This window comes from Canis lupus, chromosome 10 (assembly GCF_011100685.1).
Source record: "Canis lupus familiaris isolate Mischka breed German Shepherd chromosome 10, alternate assembly UU_Cfam_GSD_1.0, whole genome shotgun sequence".
Taxonomy (NCBI): domain Eukaryota; kingdom Metazoa; phylum Chordata; class Mammalia; order Carnivora; family Canidae; genus Canis; species Canis lupus.
This window is the reverse complement of record NC_049231.1, coordinates 57,020,996-57,041,571: the sequence shown is the minus strand read 5'-3', so window position 1 is coordinate 57,041,571 and position 20,576 is coordinate 57,020,996. Positions and strand designations below refer to the sequence as shown.

General features: G+C 40.2%; 1 protein-coding gene across 1 annotated transcript in view; it reads right to left on the bottom strand.

Moving 5' to 3' along the window:
• The window catches only part of EML6 (EMAP like 6), a 274,701-nt gene that overhangs the window by 116,010 nt on the left and 138,115 nt on the right, over nucleotides 1-20,576 (bottom strand).

Sequence of the window (20,576 nt, the reverse complement as noted above, 5' to 3'; positions counted from 1 at the left end):
AAGAGGACTATTTGCTTAAAGTTTCAGTCTGAAGGGGAAGGCATCTAATATAATACACATCTAGAGGCCTACTGAAATCCTCTTCAAAGACTGGGGAGGCTAGGGGATGCTACATTTGCGCTTTCCCTCTGCCTTGTTCCAGTTTGCTGCAATCTCTTGGAAATAAGCCTGTGCACACAAGGGCACCATGGATTTTATAGCTACTGCCCAAGAGCCATCCTTGAGCTCCTGGCTCTGGAGGCCAGCAGTGCCTACAATCCTGGCTCCCAAAGCACCCTAACAAATGGAGAAACAGTTCTTAATCAGCTACCCCCCAAGGTAGCAGAGACAGAGCAGAATGAGAATCCCAGTCTTTCTATGGAAGAGACTCTTAAGTTATCTTCATAGCAGTGGCCTGAGGGGCCAATTGAGAAATACATACCTCTATCCTCTCCAGAGACCAGGGAAGCCAGTGGCTACCATCTTTGCACTCTCCCTCTGTCCTGCCCCAGGTCATCAGTGTCTCAAAGAAAGGAGCTTATGCTCAGGTGTGGCACCCCAGCTTTTTTGGCTGGCCCCCAGAGGATACGTCTCTTGAAAGCCTGGTTCTAAAGGCCACCAGAGCGTATGTTCACAGGTTCAACAGCATGGCAAGCAAACACACAAACAATTCTTAACTTAGCTATGACTCCAGGGCTCAGTGCAGAGAAAACAAACAGAAATGCCCATTTCCTGCTCTTTCCCTGAAAGAGGTATATGTACAAACTTTAAAAGCTGCTACCTGAGGTCTGGCCTCCAATTAGACTGAATATAGGTGCTAAGATCCTCCCCTTTGACACTGACAGGTCCTGGTACCCCCTCAACTACTAGGAAAGACAGAGGACCAAGTATGCTGTTTATACAATCATAAAGGGTTAAGGGACAACAAGACCTAGGGCAAATTTGAACAAGAAGATTCATCTACAGGAGGGCATCTCTTTAAGACCTGGAGAGGTAGCTGTTTTATCTAATGTAGAAAAATCAACAAAGAGAGTCAAGAAAAAACAAACAGAAGAATGTGTTCCAAATGAAAGAACAAAATAAAATCTCAGAAAAAGCCCCAATGAATTGGAAATAAGTCATTTACTTGATAAAGAGTTCAAAATAACAGTCACACAGATGCTCACTGAGCTCAGAGGAACAAAGATTAACAAAGTGAGAATTTCAACAAAGAAAGAAAAAATATAAGAAAGTACCAAACAGAAATCACAGAGATGAAAACAATAACTGAACTGAATAATACACTAAAGGGGTTTAAGAGCAAACTAGATGAAGGAAAAAGATCAGTAAACTCAAACAGAGGGCAGTGGAACTCACCCAATCAGAGCAGCAAAAAAGAAAAAAAAAGAATGAAAAAGCACAAAGACAGCTTTAGGAATTTATGAAACAACACCAAATAGACTAATATTGGCATTATAAGGGTCCCAGAAGGAGAAGAGAGAGACAATGGGGCAGGAAACTCATTTGCAGAAATAATGACTGAAAATTTCCCTAACATAGGGACGGAAACATACATTCCAGATCAAAGAAGTACAGAGAGCTCCACATAAGACAATCCAAAGAAAACCAAGACACATTATAATTAAAGTGTCCAAAGTTAAAGATAAGGAGAGAATCTTAAAAGTAGCAAGAGAAAAACAATGTGTTTTGTACGAGAGAAGTCCCATTAAGACTATAAGCTGATTTTTTAGCAGAAACTTTGCAGGCCAGAGAAAGTGGCACAATATATTTAACTTGCTGAAAAAAATAACTGCGAAGAAGAAAGAAGAAAGAAGAAAGAAGGGGGGAGTGGGGGGAGGGGGGGAGGAGGAGAAGGAGGAGGAGAAGAAGAAGAGGAAGAAGAAGAAATCTAAAACATCCCAGAGTACTGTCTATTGTTATGCATGCTTATATCTTATGTAAAAGTAAACAATAAAAGAAATGCATGGATGGAATAGATGCCAAATACAAGATGGTGTAAACTTCTAGAAGGAGGGAGAAAAGATTAAATGAGAGAGACAGATATATAGACTCCTACTATGTCTATGTTTCATTATAGTTTTTAAAAAGATTTAGAACAAATAAGGTAAAAATGATAAGATTTGCCAAACCTGGGTAGAGGGAATCTGGATCCTTGTTATATGATCATTCTTTTAATATGTTTGAAATATTTCATATCAGGTAAAATAAACTATCTTTTAATATATATATAAAAAGAAAAGAATTGGGATCCCTGGGTGGCGCAGCAGTTTAGCGCCTGCCTTTGGCCCAGGGCGCGATCCTGGAGACCTGGGATCGAATCCCACATCGGGCTCCCGGTGCATGGAGCCTGCTTCTCCCTCTGCCTGTGTCTCTGCCTCTCTCTCTCTCTCTGTGACTATCATAAGTAAATAAAAAATTAAAAAAAAAAAAAAAAAAGAAAAGAATTGACAACTAAAAATACTTTATCTGACAAAGTCATCCTTCAGAATTGAAGGAGAGAGACTTTTCCAGACAATTAAAAGCTAAAAGTCTTCATCTCCATTATAAGAGCCTGACAAGAAACGTTCTGGGGACTTCTTTGAGATAAAAAGGCACCAGTCAATAATAGGAAAACATATGAAATTATAAATCTCACTAGTAAAGGTAGATATAGAGTAAAATTCAGAATAATTTAATGTTGCACAGGTGGTGGGTTAATTACATATAAAAGGGAAAGTTAAAAGGCAAAAGTAAAAACAACTATAATGATTTGTTAATGGACAAAAGAAAAAGATGTAAGTTGGGACATCAAAAGCAAACCATGGGGGATGCCTGGGTAGCTCAGTGGTTGAGCATCTGCCTTTGACTCAGGGCATGATCCTGGGTTTGGGAATTGAGGCCTGCATCGGATTCCCTGTGGGGAGCATGCTTCACCCATGGTCTATGTCTCTGCGTCTGAGTAAATAAATTTTAAAAATTAAAAAAAAAAAAAAAAGCACGGGAGGGAGAAATAAAAATGCAGAACTTTAGAATGTATCCAAACTGAAACTATCATCAACTTAAAATAGACCATTATAAGTTGTTTTAGGAAAGCCTCATGGTAACCACAAAGCAAAACTATAGTGGATAAAGGAATCTAAGCATACCACTACACTGCAGAAAATCATCAAATCACAAAGGAAGAGAGCAAGAGAAGAATGAAGGAATTACAAAATAGCCAGAAAACAATTGACAAAACAACAGGAAGTAATACCTGTGAGTAATTACTTTAAATGTAAATGGATAAATTCTGCAATCCAAAGATATAGGGTGGCTGATAGATTGAAAAAAAAAATAAGTAAGACTTATCTATGTGTTGCCTACAACAGATTCACTTCAGATCTAAGGGCACACAAAGACTAAAAGTAAAGGAACAGAAAAAGGTATTCCATGCAAACAAGAACCAAAAGAAATCTGGGATACCTATACAAAATAGGCATGAAGACAGACTGTAGTAAGAGGCAAAGAAGGTCATTATACAACAATAAAGGCATCAATCCAACAAAAGAATATATTTGTAAATGCTTATACACATATCATAGGAGAATCCAAATATATAAAGCAAATACTGACAGACCTAAAGGGAGAAATGGATAGCAGTACAATATAGTAGCAGACTTTAATACCCTACTTTCATCAGTGGATAGATCATCCAGACATTAAATCAATAAGGAAACATTGACCTTAAATGACACATTAGACCAGATGGACTTAAAAGACATTTAAAGGACATCCCATCCAAAAGCCGCATAGTACACATTCTTCTCAAGTGCACATAGAATATTCTCTAGGACAGATCATATGTTAGGCCACAAAACAAGTCTTAATAAATTTAAGAAGATTGGAATCCTATCAGGCATCGTTTCTGACCACAGTGGTTTGAAACTAGAAATCATTGACAAGAACAAAACTGGAAAATTCACATATGTGTGAAGATTAAACATGTTAGTGAACAACCAATGGGTCATGAAGAAATCAAATGAGAAAAACATATAGAAATAGAAATCCAACATGCCAAAACCTAGGAGAGGCAGCAAGGGCAGTTCCAAGAGGGAAGTTCACAGCAATAAAAGCCTACATTAAATAACAAGAAAGATTATTGAGTTAACAACCTAAATCTATAGCTCAAGGAACCAGAAAAGAAGAACAAATGAAGCTCAAAGTTAGGAGAAAGAAGTAAAAGATCAGAGCAGAAATAAATGAGGTAAGAGACTAAAAAAATAATAGAAAATATCAGTGGAACTAAGAGCTGGGTTTTGTTTTGTTTTTTAACAGATAAGTAAAAGACAAACCTTAAGCTAGACTTACCAAGAAAAAAGAGAGGACCCAGAAAAAATGAGAAATGAAAGAGGGAAGGGGCAGCCGGGGTGGCTCAGTGGATTAGCGCCACCTTCAGCGGCAGGGAGTGATCCTGGAGGCCCTGGGGTCAAGTCCCACGTCAGGCTCCCTACATGGAGCCTGCTTCTCCCTCTGCCAATGTCTGTGCCTCTCTCTCTGTGTCTCTCATGAATAAATAAATAAAATCTTAAAAAAAAAAAAGAAATGAAATAGGAGGCATTACAACTGATATCACAGAAATACAAAGGATCCTTAAGAGCCTCTATGAAGAGATATATGCATACAAACTGGACAACCGAGAAGAAATGGAAAAATTCCTAAAAACATCCAATCTAAATTAAGTAGAAAATATGAACAGATCAGTAACAAGTAAGGAAATTGAATCAGTAATCAAAAACCTCCCAACAGAGAAAAGTCCAGTATCAGATGGCCTCACTGGTGAATTCTATGACACATTTAAAGAAAAATGAATATTAATCCTTCTAAGGTACTTCCAAAAAAATGTATGAGGAGGAAACCCTTCCAAACTGATTTTATGAGGTCAAGACAACCCTGATACCAAAACCAGACAAAGACACCGTAAGAAAATTATAGCCCAGTTTCCCTGATAAATATATATACAAAAATCCTCAAAAAAATATTAGCAAACCAGATTCAACAATACATTAAAAAGTTCATATATCATGATCAAGAGGGATTTATTCCACAGATGGAGGGATGGTACAGCATCTGCAAATGAGTCAATATGATACACCTCATTAACAAAATAAAAGATATAAGTTATATGATCATCTCATTATACAGAAAAAGCATCTAACAAAACTCAATATTCATTCGTGATAAAAATTCAACAAAGCATGTATGGAGGGAATGTACCTCAACATAACAAAGGCCACACATGAGAAGTCCACAGGTAACATTATACTCAATGGTGAAAAGCTGAAATCTTTTTTCTAAGATGAGGAACAATACAAGGATGCTCACTCTTCTCACTTTCTATTCACTTTTATTTGTAGTATTTGGAAGTCTTACCCAGAGCAACTGGCAAGAAAAAAAAAGAGACATCCAAATTGGAAAGGAAGAAGTAAAACGGTCGCTATTTGCAGATAACATTTGATATATAGAAAACCCTAAAGATCACAAAAAGACTTAGAACTAGTTATAAATTCAGTGAAGTTGCAGGATACAAAATCAACACCCCAAAATCTGCTGCATTTGTGCATGCTAAAAATGAACTATCAGATGCAAGAGAAATTAAGAAAAGAAACCCATCCACAATTGCATCAAAAAAAAAAGTAGGAATAAATTTAAACAAGAAAGACCTGTAGACTGAAAATAAGACATTGATGAAAAAAGCCAAAGATGACACAAAACCATGGAAAAATACTCTGTTCACATGAATTGGAGGAAGATTGTTAAACTATGTAGGATGGCCATACTACACAAAGCAACCTACAGTTTTGATGCAATCCTTATCAAAATTCTAGTGGCATTTTTTTTGTGTAATAAACAATCCTGAAATTTGTTGTATGGAACTACAAGAGACCCTGAGTAGCCAAAACAATCTTAAGAACAAAACTGGAGGCAACATGCTTCCTGAGTTTGAATGCTATTACAAACCCATAGTAATCCAAACAGTATGGTATTGGCATAAGAAGAGACACAAAGATCCATGGAACAGAACAGAGAGTCCAGAAATAAACCCATTCATATATGATCAATTAATTTATGACAAAGGAGTCAAGAATACACAGCAGGAAAGGGACAGTCTTTTCAATAGTAGGTGTTGGGAAGACTGGATGGCCACATGGAACTGGACCACTATCTTACATCATACACAAGAGTTAACCTGAAATGGATTTAGGAACATAAGAGCTGAAACCATAAAACTCCTACAAGAAACAAAGACCATAAACTCTCTGAAGTCATTCCAGGCAATGATTTTTTTTGGCTCCGACACCAAAAGTAAAGGCAACAAAAGCAAAACTACACAAGTGGGAGTACATCAAACTAAAAAGCTTCTGCACAGCAAAGGAAAGTAAAAGCATAATGAAAAAAAAGGTAACCTACTGAATGGAGGAATATATTGGCAATCACGTATCTGATAAAAGATTAATATGTGGGGATCCCTGGGTGGCTCAGTGGTTTAGCGCCTGCCTTTGGCCCAGGGCATGATCCTGGAGACCCGGGATCAAGTCCCACATCAGGCTCCCTGCATGGAGCCTGCTTCTCCCTCTGCCTGGGTCTCTGCCTCTCTCTCTCCCTCTCTCTGTGTCTCCCATGAATAAATAAATAAAATCTTTTAAAAAGGATTAATATCCAAAATATACAAATAACTCATACAGCTGGAGCAAACAAAACAAAACAAACAAACAAAAAAAAGACTCCAATTTAAAAATGGGCAGAGAATCTGAGTAGACATTTCCCCAAAGAAGACATACAGATAGCCAACAGGTACATGAAAAGGTGCTCAACATCCTTAATCACCAGGGAAACACAAATCATAACCACAATGAGGTATCACCACACAGTGGCTATCATTAAAAATGACAAGAAAGCGGGCACCTGGGTTGCTCACTGGTTGAACATCTGCCTTCAGCTCAGGGCATGATCCCAGGGTCCCGAGATCGAGTCCCACACCGGGCTCCCTGCAGGGTACATCTGCCCCTCTGCCTATGTCTCTGCCTGTCTCTCGTGAATAAATAAAATCTTAAAAAAAAAAAAAAAAGACAAGAAAGAACATGCATTGGTGAGGACATGCAGAAAAGGGAACGCGTGTGCACTGCCGGTGGGAATGTAAATGGGTTCAGTCACTATGGTAAGCAACAGGTTTCTCAAAAGCTAAAAATACAACTAACATATGATCAAGCAATTTGACATAGATGTTTACCCAAAGGAAACAAAAACACTAATTCAAAAGGAAAATGAAACCCCATGTTCACTGCATTATTTATAATAGGCTGATTCTAGGTTCGTGCTACTTGTTTATCGATGGATGAATGCATAAAGAAAATGTGATATACACACAATGGAATATTATCCAGCCATAAAAATGGAAATCCTGCCATTTGGGACAACATGGGTAGACCTTGAGGGCATTATGCTAAGCCAGGTAAGTCAGATATAGAAATACAAATACTATTCCAATTCACTTATATGTGGAATCTAAAAAACAAACTAGTAAACAAAAGCCCCTGAATTCACTGATACAAGGAACAGATTGGTGGTTGCCCAGGTAGAGGGGCGGAAGGTAGGTGAAAGGGGGGAAGGTGGTCAAAGGACACAAACACAGAGTTATAAGGTAAGTCAGTCCTGGGAATGTAATGAACAACATGAAAATGATAGGTTTATAATACTGTAGTGTAGATTTGTAGGTTGCTGAGAGAGTAGATCTTAAAAGTCCTCATTAAAAGAAAAAAAAAGTACCTATGTATTGTGATCATTTGCTACATATACAGATATGGAATCATTACGTACACAGGAAACGAATAGGTAATTGTATCTCAATAAAAATGATGTACACATACAGATAGTACACCCAGATCTCAGCAATGTGCTATACAGTTTCACTCTTACTAAATATTCAAACCACAGTCCCTCCATAATTCCACTAACTGTCTTCAAGACCGACTGACCCTTTCCCAGCAGGCCTGGCCCCTACGGCTGCCCTATAGCATGAGCACGCCTGTTCTTCCCCATGGCCTCCGACAGCATATCCTGCTCCGTGAGGCTACATGGCTTGAAAACTGAAATTTCTACCAAAGATCCGACATTGTATTTGGTCCAGCATACATTTTTTTTTCTCCCCACTACCCCAACTGTTTTTTACCCACTTATTTTGGGGAACAAATACAGAAAGGTTCAAGAATATTGGTACAAACAATCTGCCACCTGGAATCGCCAAATGTTAACATTTAAAAAATGTTTGCTTTGTCTTTTTAAAAGAGGGTTAGGAACAAAGAAAAACTCTCCAACTCAGTGAAAACTGATGAGCCAGTCAAGTTACACAGCACCCACTGTGCTTTCCGACTGCGTCCAGAGTTCTTGCATCCCTCCATGGGGCCTCAGGGGTTTGGCAAGGAGAGGGCCAGAAAACGAGAGACCAAGAGGCCGAGTTTGAGGACCCCACCCCTGGTTCCCCCAGTACCTTGCCGTGTGTGTTTCATAGCAGGTTGCCACCAAACTAGCCACCACATGGAGAGGCTTTATAGAGGGCAAGGGCAGTCGAGTAAAACTGATACGGATTCTTTCTGGCTAAAGATGGGCAGAGGGGGAAGGAGAAAGAAGGAGGGAAGGAGTCGTTACATTTTCATTGTTTACAACATAAACTTGATGAGATGTGAACAGTTTCCGCTCAGGGACCAACTCGGGCTCTCCACAAATACTCCCTTCTTCCAACAGATGAATTGTATTTTGTCACATGAGGAGTCACAGTATTTTTTAACCCCAGGAGTCTACCTAAAAGGATGGATAGGGCCACTCTGACTTCCAAGATAACCGTTGAAAACAGGAATCACGTCCCGAGAACACCGCAGTGGGTAACTGTATTCCAGTTTCCTAATAACATCTTGTTTTCATCATTTCTAAACCGAGCTGCTGTTCTGCATGCAAGACTGGCGAGAGAACGGCAGAGTCTCTCCTGGGTACGTCCTGGAGAGACCCTGGAGAGCGGCGGATCCCCAACAGTGTCCTCACACCATCGTCCTTCTATCTGTTGAGGCTTGGTTTTAACTTCTCTGACACAAATGCAGAGAATTGTGGTTTCCTAGCCTGACTGGCCAAGGTGGCCACTGCAGCAGGAAATTAAGAAGGTGTCTTTGCTCTTTTGCCTTCTGCTATGGGAATCCAAGAAAACAGAAGGGATTATTTGGAACATGGTTAGAAATTCACCAATGATAAAGACAGCACCAGGGAAAAAAAAATTCCAATTATTTAAAACTACAGAAGTGCTCTTTTCTTCTGGATAAGTGCATGTTTCGGAGACTTTTGACAGTAGGAGCTGAAGGTATTTTGCGGACTTGGCGAGCTGGCCTTCCCTGCCACTGCTCTAGGGGAAATGTGGCGCTCTGGCCTGTGCTTGGTCCAGACGGCCAGCAGATGGCAGTAAAGAGCAACCACCCACTTAAAAAGTCCTCTGAGGCAAAGACCAAAATCTCACCAGCCCTTTGCAGGGTTTTAGATTCAGACCAGAGAGTAGTAAACAGCATTTTCCCAATCCTTTTGGCAAATGTTCTGAAACCAGGGCATGGGTAGATCTAGTCCATGAGTATCACGAGCATCAACACAGACCTAAAGGACATTGCTTATTTTTCCATCAGTTCACTGAATGGTTAAGTACCTAGGCTGGTCTTCTATGCCATCCCTAGCCCCTCCCAGCTGTGATGTGGCAAGCTGCTCAGGCTTTCAAATCTTTAGTTTCCCTGTCTGTAAAGTGGAGAGAATATTGGCACTCATACTTTACAGCACTGTTATGAAGAATCAATATAATCATATATTTACACTTGACCCAGGGTCTGGCACTTAGGAAATTAATAAATATGAGTTGTTATTATCTTTTTTTTTTTTAAGATTTGACAGAGAAAGAGACAGTGAGTGGGTACATGTGCACACCAGAGAACACAAGCAAGGGGGGAATGGCAGAGGGAGAAAAAGAAGCAGGTTCTCTGCCGAGCAGGGAGCCTGACACGAGGCTCGATCCTACGACCCTGGGATCATGACCTGAGCAAAGGCAGGTGTTTAACCAATTGATCCACCAGGTGCCCCGAGTTGTTATTATCTTAACCACCAAGTTTTTATTAGTCTCAGTGTAGAGCACCCTGTTGTATATGTAGATTCCAGCTCCAGGCAGAGTTAACACCAGGAGCTATGAAGAAGTTACAGCATGCACCTTCCCCGGAGTTTCTTAGTTGCCCCCATGTGTTACAACTTAAGTGTTGTTGTTTGTTATTTTGATGTGCTAGCACCACTGACTCTTAGAAGGAGAAGTTATGGTCCAACCCACAAAGACAGGACAAACTATATGGGGAATAAAATGGTCTTTCCCTCCAATTATTTGGCCTGAGAAAGGAAGACTGTCTGTGCTGTCCAGGGCTGAGAACCACTTGTTGAGAACCACCACCAAGCTGTTCCCAAGCTAACATGTCTTTCAAGACCTCGTCACATTGTTGAAAATTCCGATTTCCAGGCTATACCACTAGCTGATTCTAATGCAATGGTTCTTTAGCCATAGGGTGGAAAATTCTGCCCTAGCAGATTAGAGATCCCAAGTTGATGAGCAGAAAGCAAAAAAGGCAGTGCTATACCGAGAAGTTAAATCCAAGTCACACAAGCTAGCTGTGGAAATGGGCAGGAATGATCATCATCGACATTACCCAGCCGTCGGCCCAGAACTTTACATACACTCTAGGAATGCTCACAATGGCTTGGAAGGAGGTCCCACGGACAGCACCAGGCCCTAACTGGGGACAGGAAATATCGAACAAATGAAGAAATGACAACATTGACTGTGTACAGTAATTGCCCCAAGTCCTATAATGGGCAAGCGACAAAGAACAAAAATAAGGATTCAGTTCAAGTCTGGAGCAAACACCGTTCCCCACAAAGGCAATGCTCTTCTCTGTGGATATGCTCCCAGGACCAATACCAAAAATTAAACAAGATATGGTGATGGCTTTTTCCTATAAACCCAACCTCATTAAAGATGCAATACTAAGGAGAACCCTCAGTAAAGAGATAAAAGAAAATAAAAAAGCACTCACAAAAGCGAGTTCACACAGAGGGAAGATGAGTATAGGGAGAGGATGTGGAAATGACAGCAGGGCCCTCTGAGGCTTCTTGACTCCCCTCTGGAGGGGGTGACTTAGGTCATGGAGGGAGGCTAGAGCAGGCCAGGGACTCCTGGCCCTCTCAGCGGTTGTTCTCGTGTCCTCAGGGTAACACTGAAGGTGGAGTTTGGGAACTTGAAGGAAACAAGAGGGAGGGAGTCTCTTCAGGGATTCGTGAGCACAGGTCACCTGTGATCACACAGCTCTCATACCCTGGGAGCTGCTATGCCTGGGACTCCCTGTTTAAGGATTAAATGGGACCCTGCATGCAGAGCACTTAGCACAAAGATCTCCACGGAGTGGGCACTGGGAGCTGCGACATGAGCCGCTGGGCCCCATCACAGGCCGGACAGGGGCTAGCCCTAAATTAGTCAGCAGGCTGCCTGTAGCATGAAAAGCCCACAGCCTGCTGCTGGTGTCTACATGGGCTCTCTGCCTGAGAATTCCAACAGCATTCATAATGAAAGTTACTCTTCACCATCCCTGGCTACTTCAAAATTCTTTCCGCAAGATCCCAAATCCTGTGGCCACAGGAAATCTAAAGCATCTACACAGCTTAACAGGTCCTCAGAAAATAGAAACACATGACCAATCTCACCCAGCAAAGAAACACCCAAGCTAGTTTTTATGTAAGATATGCTCAGAAAGAGTGTTTAGAGGGGAATTAGAATGAACCAGACAGTCAGCTTCTGCTTGTCTGACACCACATTCCACCCCGAGTCTGAATGAACAATGCCACACACATCTCTTGGCATCCTACTTTACCATCCCCACCTCCTGCTCGTGCTAGGTCCCCTGCAGCACCTCCATGTTCTCAGCAGAACAACAGTGAAGGAGATGCCATGGTCCCAAGGACAATGGTGGGCAGACAGAGAGAGAGGGGACAGAGGAAAGGAAGGAAGCCACCCAGAGAACCAGGAGAACAATAGGAGGCACTTGCTTTGCTTCTATTGTAAACAAAAGAAGCAAAGCAAGGTGTTCTGAGATTTGAGAGTTAGTCTCTTGAATATTCTACACCAAGTTTGCTCAGCCACAGCACTGTTAACACTGAGTGCTGGATAATTCTTTCTTGTGCACTGATCATATAGCAAATGTCACTCTAAGATGTTCAGTAGTGTCCCTGGGATCTAGTCAGATATGCCAGTCACACTCCACAGCTGGGACAATCAAAAACATCTCCAAACAATGCCAACTGTCCTCTAGTGGACAAAATAACCCATGATTGAGAACTCAACTCCATGATCCTCAATGTTTTCTGCGGCAGAAAAACAGTATTAAGAAGAATAAACAGTGGGGAAGAACAACCCGGATTCCCACCTTCAATCTTGCCCCCTGCTCCAGAACAGGGTGACTTATCCAAAGTGACAGCCATAAGTACCTCCCTAAATCTTTCTCTGACCTCCTATCATTTAGAGTTTAAGCTTGAACACCCAGGATGACACAAAGAAAGAAACCAAGCTGTGTGTCCTGTGTCCTTGTCACTTGTGCTCCTCCCCAAGGCTCTGTGCCCCAGTCACTCACATTCCTCTTCATGCACTCTTCATTGCTTCAGCAGTAGCAGCTGTTTCCAGGGCACCTGCAGGTGCCAGGCACTGTTTTAAGCCCTTGAGAAGCGTCAGTGAACAAAGAGATCACTGCTCTTGTGGAAACATACAACAGCCATAAGCATAATAAAAAGCAGATTATGTGGGTTGTTATAAGGTGAGAAGTAGATCTGGCAAAGGGGAGGGGGAAAGCCTGGGGTAGTAAGAGGCAGAGTGGGCTTCAGTTTTACATGAGGCATCAGGACAGGTTCATCTGAGCAAAGTCCTGAAGAAGAGGGCAGTAGTCACGCAGATGCTGGGCAGAGCGTTACAGGAGAAGGGGCAGCCTGGGAGCGCAGAGATCACAGGTAGCAGTGGTAAGCAGAGCAGATGGGAGGGCAGAGGAGGAGGAGGAGGAGGAGGAAGAGGAAGGCATGAGGAGGGAGACATTGGTAGACCATCCTGAGGACTTTGATCCTTTGAGGAAAAGAATAATGCGATTTCGCTTGCGTAAATTTTGAATAATCCCTCTAACTGCTAGTCTGAGGATAATGTTTGAAGTAGGGACATGAGGTATAGAGCAACTACAGAAATCTATGGGAGAGATAGTGGCCCAGGCCAGCAATGGGGCCGCAGAAGTGGTGAAAAGTCTAAGGGGCATCTCCTATCCTGGGGAGTTTAGCCTCCTACTCTTGCTTAATGCTGCCTGCCCTAATAATACAAGATATCTCTGGATTCAGAGTTTAGAAAGTTCATTAGAGCCACAATTCAACAAGTATGTGTTGGAAGTTAAAGTAAATACACAAAAAAACTCCATTAAAATGCCTGAAATGGGGCAGCCCCGGTGGCTCAGCAGTTTAGCACCACCTTCAGCCCAGGGTGGGATCTTGGAGACACAGGATCGAGTCCTATGTCAGGTTCCCCGTATGGAGCCTGCTTCTCCCTCTGCCTGTGTCTCTGCCTCTCTCTGTGTACGTGTCTCTCATGAATAAATAAATAAAATCTTTTAAAAAAAAATGCCTGAAATATGCTTTTTAGAAGAGCTTATCCAGTTCCTAGGAATGTATCTGACACTTAGGAGAAGCTTAATAAATGTTTATTGAATGAGTACAGCTTATACTATGTGAATAATTACTATGTTCCTTTAGACATAATCATTTACAACTGGTAACTCCAAGTATTTATTACCATTGATGTAATTCATTTTGGTTGCCTTGCTGTAAGAATTATTTTTGGCTTTCTTGTTATTGATGTAAGTCATTTAAGCTTCATTATCTTATGCAGATCATAAATTTGTTTTCAAAACGATCTGACTCCGGGATCCCTGGGTGGCTCAGCGGTTGAGCATCTGCCTTCCTGGAGTCCTGGGATCGAGTCCCACATCAGGCTCCCTGCATGGAGCCTGCTTCTCCCTCTGTCTGTGTCTCCGCTTCTCTCTTGCTCTGTCACAAATAAATAAATAAAACCTTTAAAAAAAAGATCTGACTCCAAATGCAAGAAGTTTGAAGTAAGATAGAAATTAGAGCCCAAATCCTACAATTAGCTGGATGCCCATGACCTGACTTTATTATATTCATTCATAGGGTGAGAGTTCTGTGTGCTCACATCCAATGTCTCTACCAGCTTGCAAATTCCAGTATTTTTCACTGAAAAATATGTTGAGCATTCCACCATCCCATATATCTGAGATTCCTTAGAAATACCATATGATCTAATTCCTTGGGGTTAGTTGCTCTGTGGTAGAAGATTTTGGATTTTGGACTCATGTAATACATACGATGGGGTCTGGAACAGCACCTTGAAATCAAATACTTCTGCAGTGATGTGTAAGAATATTCACACACATGAAGATAAATAGCCTCATGTAAGTTCAGGTCAAGTTTCACCATCAAATAAGTTATTAAAAATATTATGGGGGAAAAACCCCCAATTAAGTTAGACCCTTACCCTATACCATATACAAAAATTAACTCAAAATGAATCAAAGACCTAAACAGAAAAGCTAAAGCTATAAAATCTTTAGGGGAAAACTTCATAATACAGTATTTTTGCTAATGATTCTTTTGGATATGATACCAAAAGCACAGGTAACAAAAAAATAAATTGAGCTGCATCAAAATTAAAAACTTCTATGCACCACAAGAAAATCAACATAGTAAAAAGGCAACTTATGGAATGGAAAAAATATGTGCAAACCACAAATATGATAAGGAGTTAATATTCAGAATATATAAAGAACTCTTAAGATGTGGCAACAAAAAACCAAACAACCTGATTTTATTTTTTAAAGATCTGACAGAGAGAGAGAGAGAGAGAGAGAGAGAGAGAGAGAGCACAAATAGGGGGCGCAGTAAAGAGACAGGGAGAAGCAATGCAGGGCTCGATCATGATCTGAGCCATGACCTGGGACCTGGGATCATGACCTGAGCCAAAGGCAGATGCTTACCTGACTGAGCCACCCAGGCACCCCAAAAACAACCTGATTTTAAAATAGGCAAAGAATTTGAATAGAAATCTCTCCAAAGAAGATACACAAATGACCAACAGGCTTATGAAAAATGCTCAGTATCACTAATCTTAAGGGAAATGCCAATCAAAACCATAACATACCACTTCACACCTATTAGAATAGCTGCTGTTAAAAAAAAAGACTTGGCAAGGATGTGGAGAAAATGGAACCCTGTGCAATGCTGGTAGGAATATAAAATAGTGCAGCTGCTATGGAAAACAGTATGGCAGTTTCTCAAGAAAATTAAAAATAGAAATACCATATGATCAAATAATTCCACTTCTAGATAGATATTCAAAGGAATTGAATGCAGGGTCTCAGAGAGATATTTGTACAGCCATGTTCACTGCAGCATTATTCACAATAGCCAAAAGGTGGAAGCAACTCAAGTATTCATCACAGATGAGTGGATAAATAAAATGTGGCATATACAACGGAATATTATTCAGCCTTAAAAAGGAAGGAAATTCTGGCATATACCATGACATGGATGAATCCTGAAGACATCATGCCAAGAGAAATAAGCCAGTCATAGAAGAGCAAATCCTGTATGACTTCAGTTATATGAGGTAACTGAAATAGGTAAATTCATAGAAACAGCAAGTAGAATGGTGGCTTCCAGGGGCCAGAAGAGTAGAAAGGAGAGTTATTGTGTAATGGGTATGAAGTTTCGGTTTGGGAAAATGAAAAATGTTCTGGAGATGATGGTCCTGATAATTGTACAATACGAATGGACTTAACTGATGCCACAGATACGCCCACTTAGAAATAGTTAAAATGGAGGACTTCTAGGGAAGATGGAAGAATAGGAAGATCCTAAGCTCACCTTGACCTACAGATACAACTAGATAATACCCACATCAGTCTAAGTGTCCCAGAAACAGGACCCAAAGACTGGCAGAACAAATTCTCTACAGCTAAATATAGATAAGGCCACATCGAAGAGGAGAGGAAGGGTGGAGAAGCAGTTGGGAGTTAAATGGACCCACAGGACTTTCCATGGGAGGGAGAGATGCTGAGGGGACAGAGAAGAGAAAAACAGACTCTCACACCAGGGAGCCCACTCAGGGAAGATGAATCTCTTTAACATTTGACTTTGAAAAGCAGAGGGGCTGAATTTTGTGAGTTCTTAAAATCAGTGAGGACTAAAACCTGGAACTTTAAAAATCAGCAGGTTCAGCTCTGCAAGAGCCAGGAGAGTGAAAGGAAACTAAGTCCCCACTCTTAGAGGGCACAACAAACAGCTCTGTGGAGATGCAGCATAAAGGAAGCAGTTTGAAAAATGCCTAGAGTATAGAAAAAGTAAATTTGTTTATTAATCTCAAAGCACGCTGAAGGGGCAGGGGTCATTGGGAGACGTCTCCAGGAACACAGGAGCTGGCAAGCACCATTTCTCTCCCCCACCCCTACACTAAACACACAGACCTGCAGGAACCAGCACAGTAGCACCAACACTCCTACCTAACTTGCTAATACTATGCCTCACCTTTGTGTCCCCTTGTGGACATGCCCCTTCTAGATAGCCCCCAGCTCCAGGTCCCTTCCACTGCAGACCTATGCAAACCTTGCTAACGATATGCATTCCACTCTCATGTTCTCCTGCAGTTCAGTGCTACTGCATCTCTGGCAAATGCCTGTTCTGACTCAACTCAAGCCCAAGTTGGACTAAGGCCCACTGACAATACAAGGGACCAAACACTGTCTACAACAAGCAAGCAGAATCACTGCAGAGGACTCGACTAAAGGCAAAAGTGGCTCGGCCACAACAGTAGGACACATACAACACACATAGGAGACAACCTTGAAGTACCAGGTTCTGGTGAATAGGGGACATTGCACTATAGGGCATTATAGGACCTCTTTTTTTTTATAAGGCCACCACTTTCAAGAACAGGAGATATAGCTGACTTTCCTAACACAGAGAAACAGATACAGAAAGTTAGACAAAATGAGAAGATGGAGGAATGTGTCCCAAATGAAAGAACGGGAAAAAAAAATCACTGCAAAAGAGTTAAATTAAATGGAGATAAGTAATATGCCTGATAGAGAATTTAAAGTAAATGTCACAAAGATACTCACTGGACTTGAGAAAAGAATGGAGTACCTCAGTGAGACCCTTAAAGAGATATATATATATAAAAAAAAGAACCAATCAGAGATGAAGAACTCAATAATTGAAATTAAAAATACACTAGATAGAATAAGCAGTAGACTGGAGGAAGCAGAAGAATGATCACTGGCCTGGAAGACCGAGTAATGAAAAGCAATCAAGCTAAACTGGAGAGAGAAAAAATAAAAATAAAAAAAAATGAAAATAGGCTTAGGGAACTCAGTGACACCATCAAGTGTAATAATAACATTTACATTATATAGATTCCAGAAGGAAAGGAGAGACAAAAAGGGGGCAGAAAATTTATTTTAAGAAGTAATAGCTGAAAAAGTCCTAAATTTGAGGAAAGAAACAGAAATCCAGATCCAAGAGGCATGTAGAGCCCCGGACAAAATCAACTCAAGGAGGCCCACACCAAGACATCTAGTAATTAGAGTGGTGAAAAGTAGTGATAAAAAGGGAATTTTAAGAGCAGCAAGAGAAAAGAAAACAGTTACCTACAAGGGAAACCTCATAAAACTATAAACTAATTTTTCAGCAGAAACTTTGCAGGTCAGAAGAGAGTGGCATGTCAGAAGAGAGTAGCATGATACAAAGTGTTGAAGGAAAAAAACCTACAGCCGAGAATATTCTATCCAATAAACTATTCTTCAGAATAGAAGGAAAGATAAAGAGGGATGCCTGGGTGGCTCAGTGGTTGGACACCTGCCTTTGGCTCAGTGGAGTCCCAGGATCGAGTCCCACAGCAAGCTCCCTATAGGAATCTGCTTCTCCCTCTGCCTGTGTCTCTGCCTCTCTCCATGTGTCTCTCATGAATAAATAAAATATTTTTTAAAAAATATTTTATTATTTGTTTATTCATGAGAGACACGGGGGGCGGGGTGCAGAGACACAGTCAGAGGGAGAAGCAGGCTCCACGCAGGGAGCCCGATGCAGACCTTGATCCCAGGTCTCCAGGATCACATCCTGGGCTGAAGGCAGCACCAAACTACTGGGCCACCCGGGCTGCCCAAATAAATAAAATCTTTTAAAAGAATAGTTTCCCAGACAAATAAAACTTAAAGAAATTCATGACCACTAAACCAGACCTACAAAAAAAGTTAAAGGGAACTCTTTGAGGGGAAAAGAAAGACCATAAGTAGGAGTAAGAAAAATAAGAAACACAAAGCACAAAATAATAACTATATCTATAAAAATCAGTCAATGGATTCACAAAATTAAAAAAGGTAAAATATGAAACCATACACCTAAAACTTGGGGAGAGAAGAGGAGTAAAGAGTGGGTTTAAATTTAGATGAACATCAACTTAATATAGACTGCTCTATGCATAAGATTTTATATAAAACCTAATGGTAACCACAAATCAAAAACCAGTAATAGATATACAAAAAATAAAGAGAAAGGACTCTAAGTATATCATTAAAGAAAACCAACGAACTGTAAAAGAGAGCAAAAGAAAGGAACAGAGAAGAATTACAAAAACCACCATAAAACAAGTAACAAAATGGCAATAATTACATACTTATCAATAATAACTTTGAATGTAGATGAACTAAACACTAAAATCAAAAGGCATAAGATGACAGAATGGGTAAAAAAAAGCAAGAAACTTCTTTATACCTATAAGAGACTTGTTCCAAGCCTAAAGACACATACAGACTAAAAGTGAAGGGATAGAAAACCATTTATCATGCAAATAGAAATGAAGAGAAACCAGGGTAGCAAAGCTTATATTGGACAAAATAGACTTTAAAACAAAGGCTGTAACAAGAGAAGAAGGAGGACACTAGATAGTTATTAAGGAAACAATCCAATGAGAAGACATAACAACTGTAAATATTTCTGCACCCAACATGACATCACCTAAATACATAAAACAGCTAATAATAAACATCAAGGAAGCATCAATAGTTTACAATAACAGTATCAGACTTTAATGTCCCACTTACATCAATGATAGATCAAACAGAAAGTCAATAAGGAATCAGTGGCTTTTGAAAGACACATTGGACCAGATGGATCTAACAGATAATACTCAGAACATTCCATCCTAAGACAGCAGAACACATTCTTTTCAAATGCACATGGAACATCCTCTAGAATAGATCAACATTAGTCCACAAAACAAGTCTTAACAAACACAAAAAGATTGAAATCACACCATGCATCTTTTCTGACCACAACTCTATGAAACGAGAAATCAACCATAAGAAAAATATCTAGAAAGAACATAAATACATGGGGGTTAAATAACATGCTACTAAACAATTAACAAGTCAACCAAAACACCAACAGGAAATCAAAATCAAAACTTACATGGAGATGAATAAAAATGAAAACACAAATGATCCAAAACCTTTGGGATGCAGCAAAAGCTGTTCTAAGAGGGAAGTGTATAGCAATATAGAACTACCTCAAAAAAAAAAAAAAAAAAAAACCTCAAATACACAACTTAATCTTACATCTAAAGGACCTAGAAAAAGAACAATGAACCCTAAAACCAATAGAAGGAATAATATAGACTAAAGCAGAAATAAATGAAATAAAACAAAAATAATAATAATAAAACAAATCAGTGAAACCAGGAGCTGGTTCCTTGACTAAAGCAACAAAATTGAAAGTTTTTATCAGGTCTTCCCTCCTGCCCCTCACCACCACAACCACAAAAAAAGAGAGAGGATTCAAAATCAGAAATGAAAGAAGAGGGACACCTGGGTGGCTCAGTGGTTGAGGGTCTGCCTTTGGCTCAGGTCATGATCCCAGGGTCCTGAGATTGAGTCCTGTATCAGGCTCCCCACAGGGAGTCTGCTTTTCCCTCTGCCTGTGTCTCTGCCTCTCCCTGTGTCTTGAATAAATAAATAAAATCTTAAAAAAAGGAAGTGAAATAACAAATGACACCACAGAAATATAAAAAAAAAAAAACCCTGGAAGAATATTATGATAAATTACATGCCAAAATAATTAGACAAATTGGACAACCTAGAAGAAATGGACAAATTCCTAGAAACATATAATGTCCCTAAACTGAATCATAAAGAAATAGAAAATTTGGGCAGATCTACTATGAGAAAGGAAATTGAATCAGTAATCAAAAAATTTCCATCAAAGGAAAGTCCAGGACCAGATGACTTCACATGCTAATCTACCAAACATATAAAGAATTAATACCTATTCTTCTCAAACTATTCAACCAAGTTTTTTTAAAAAATCATTCTATGAAGCCAGCATTACCTTAATACCAGAACCAGTAGCAACAACGAGACAAGAAAAAGAAA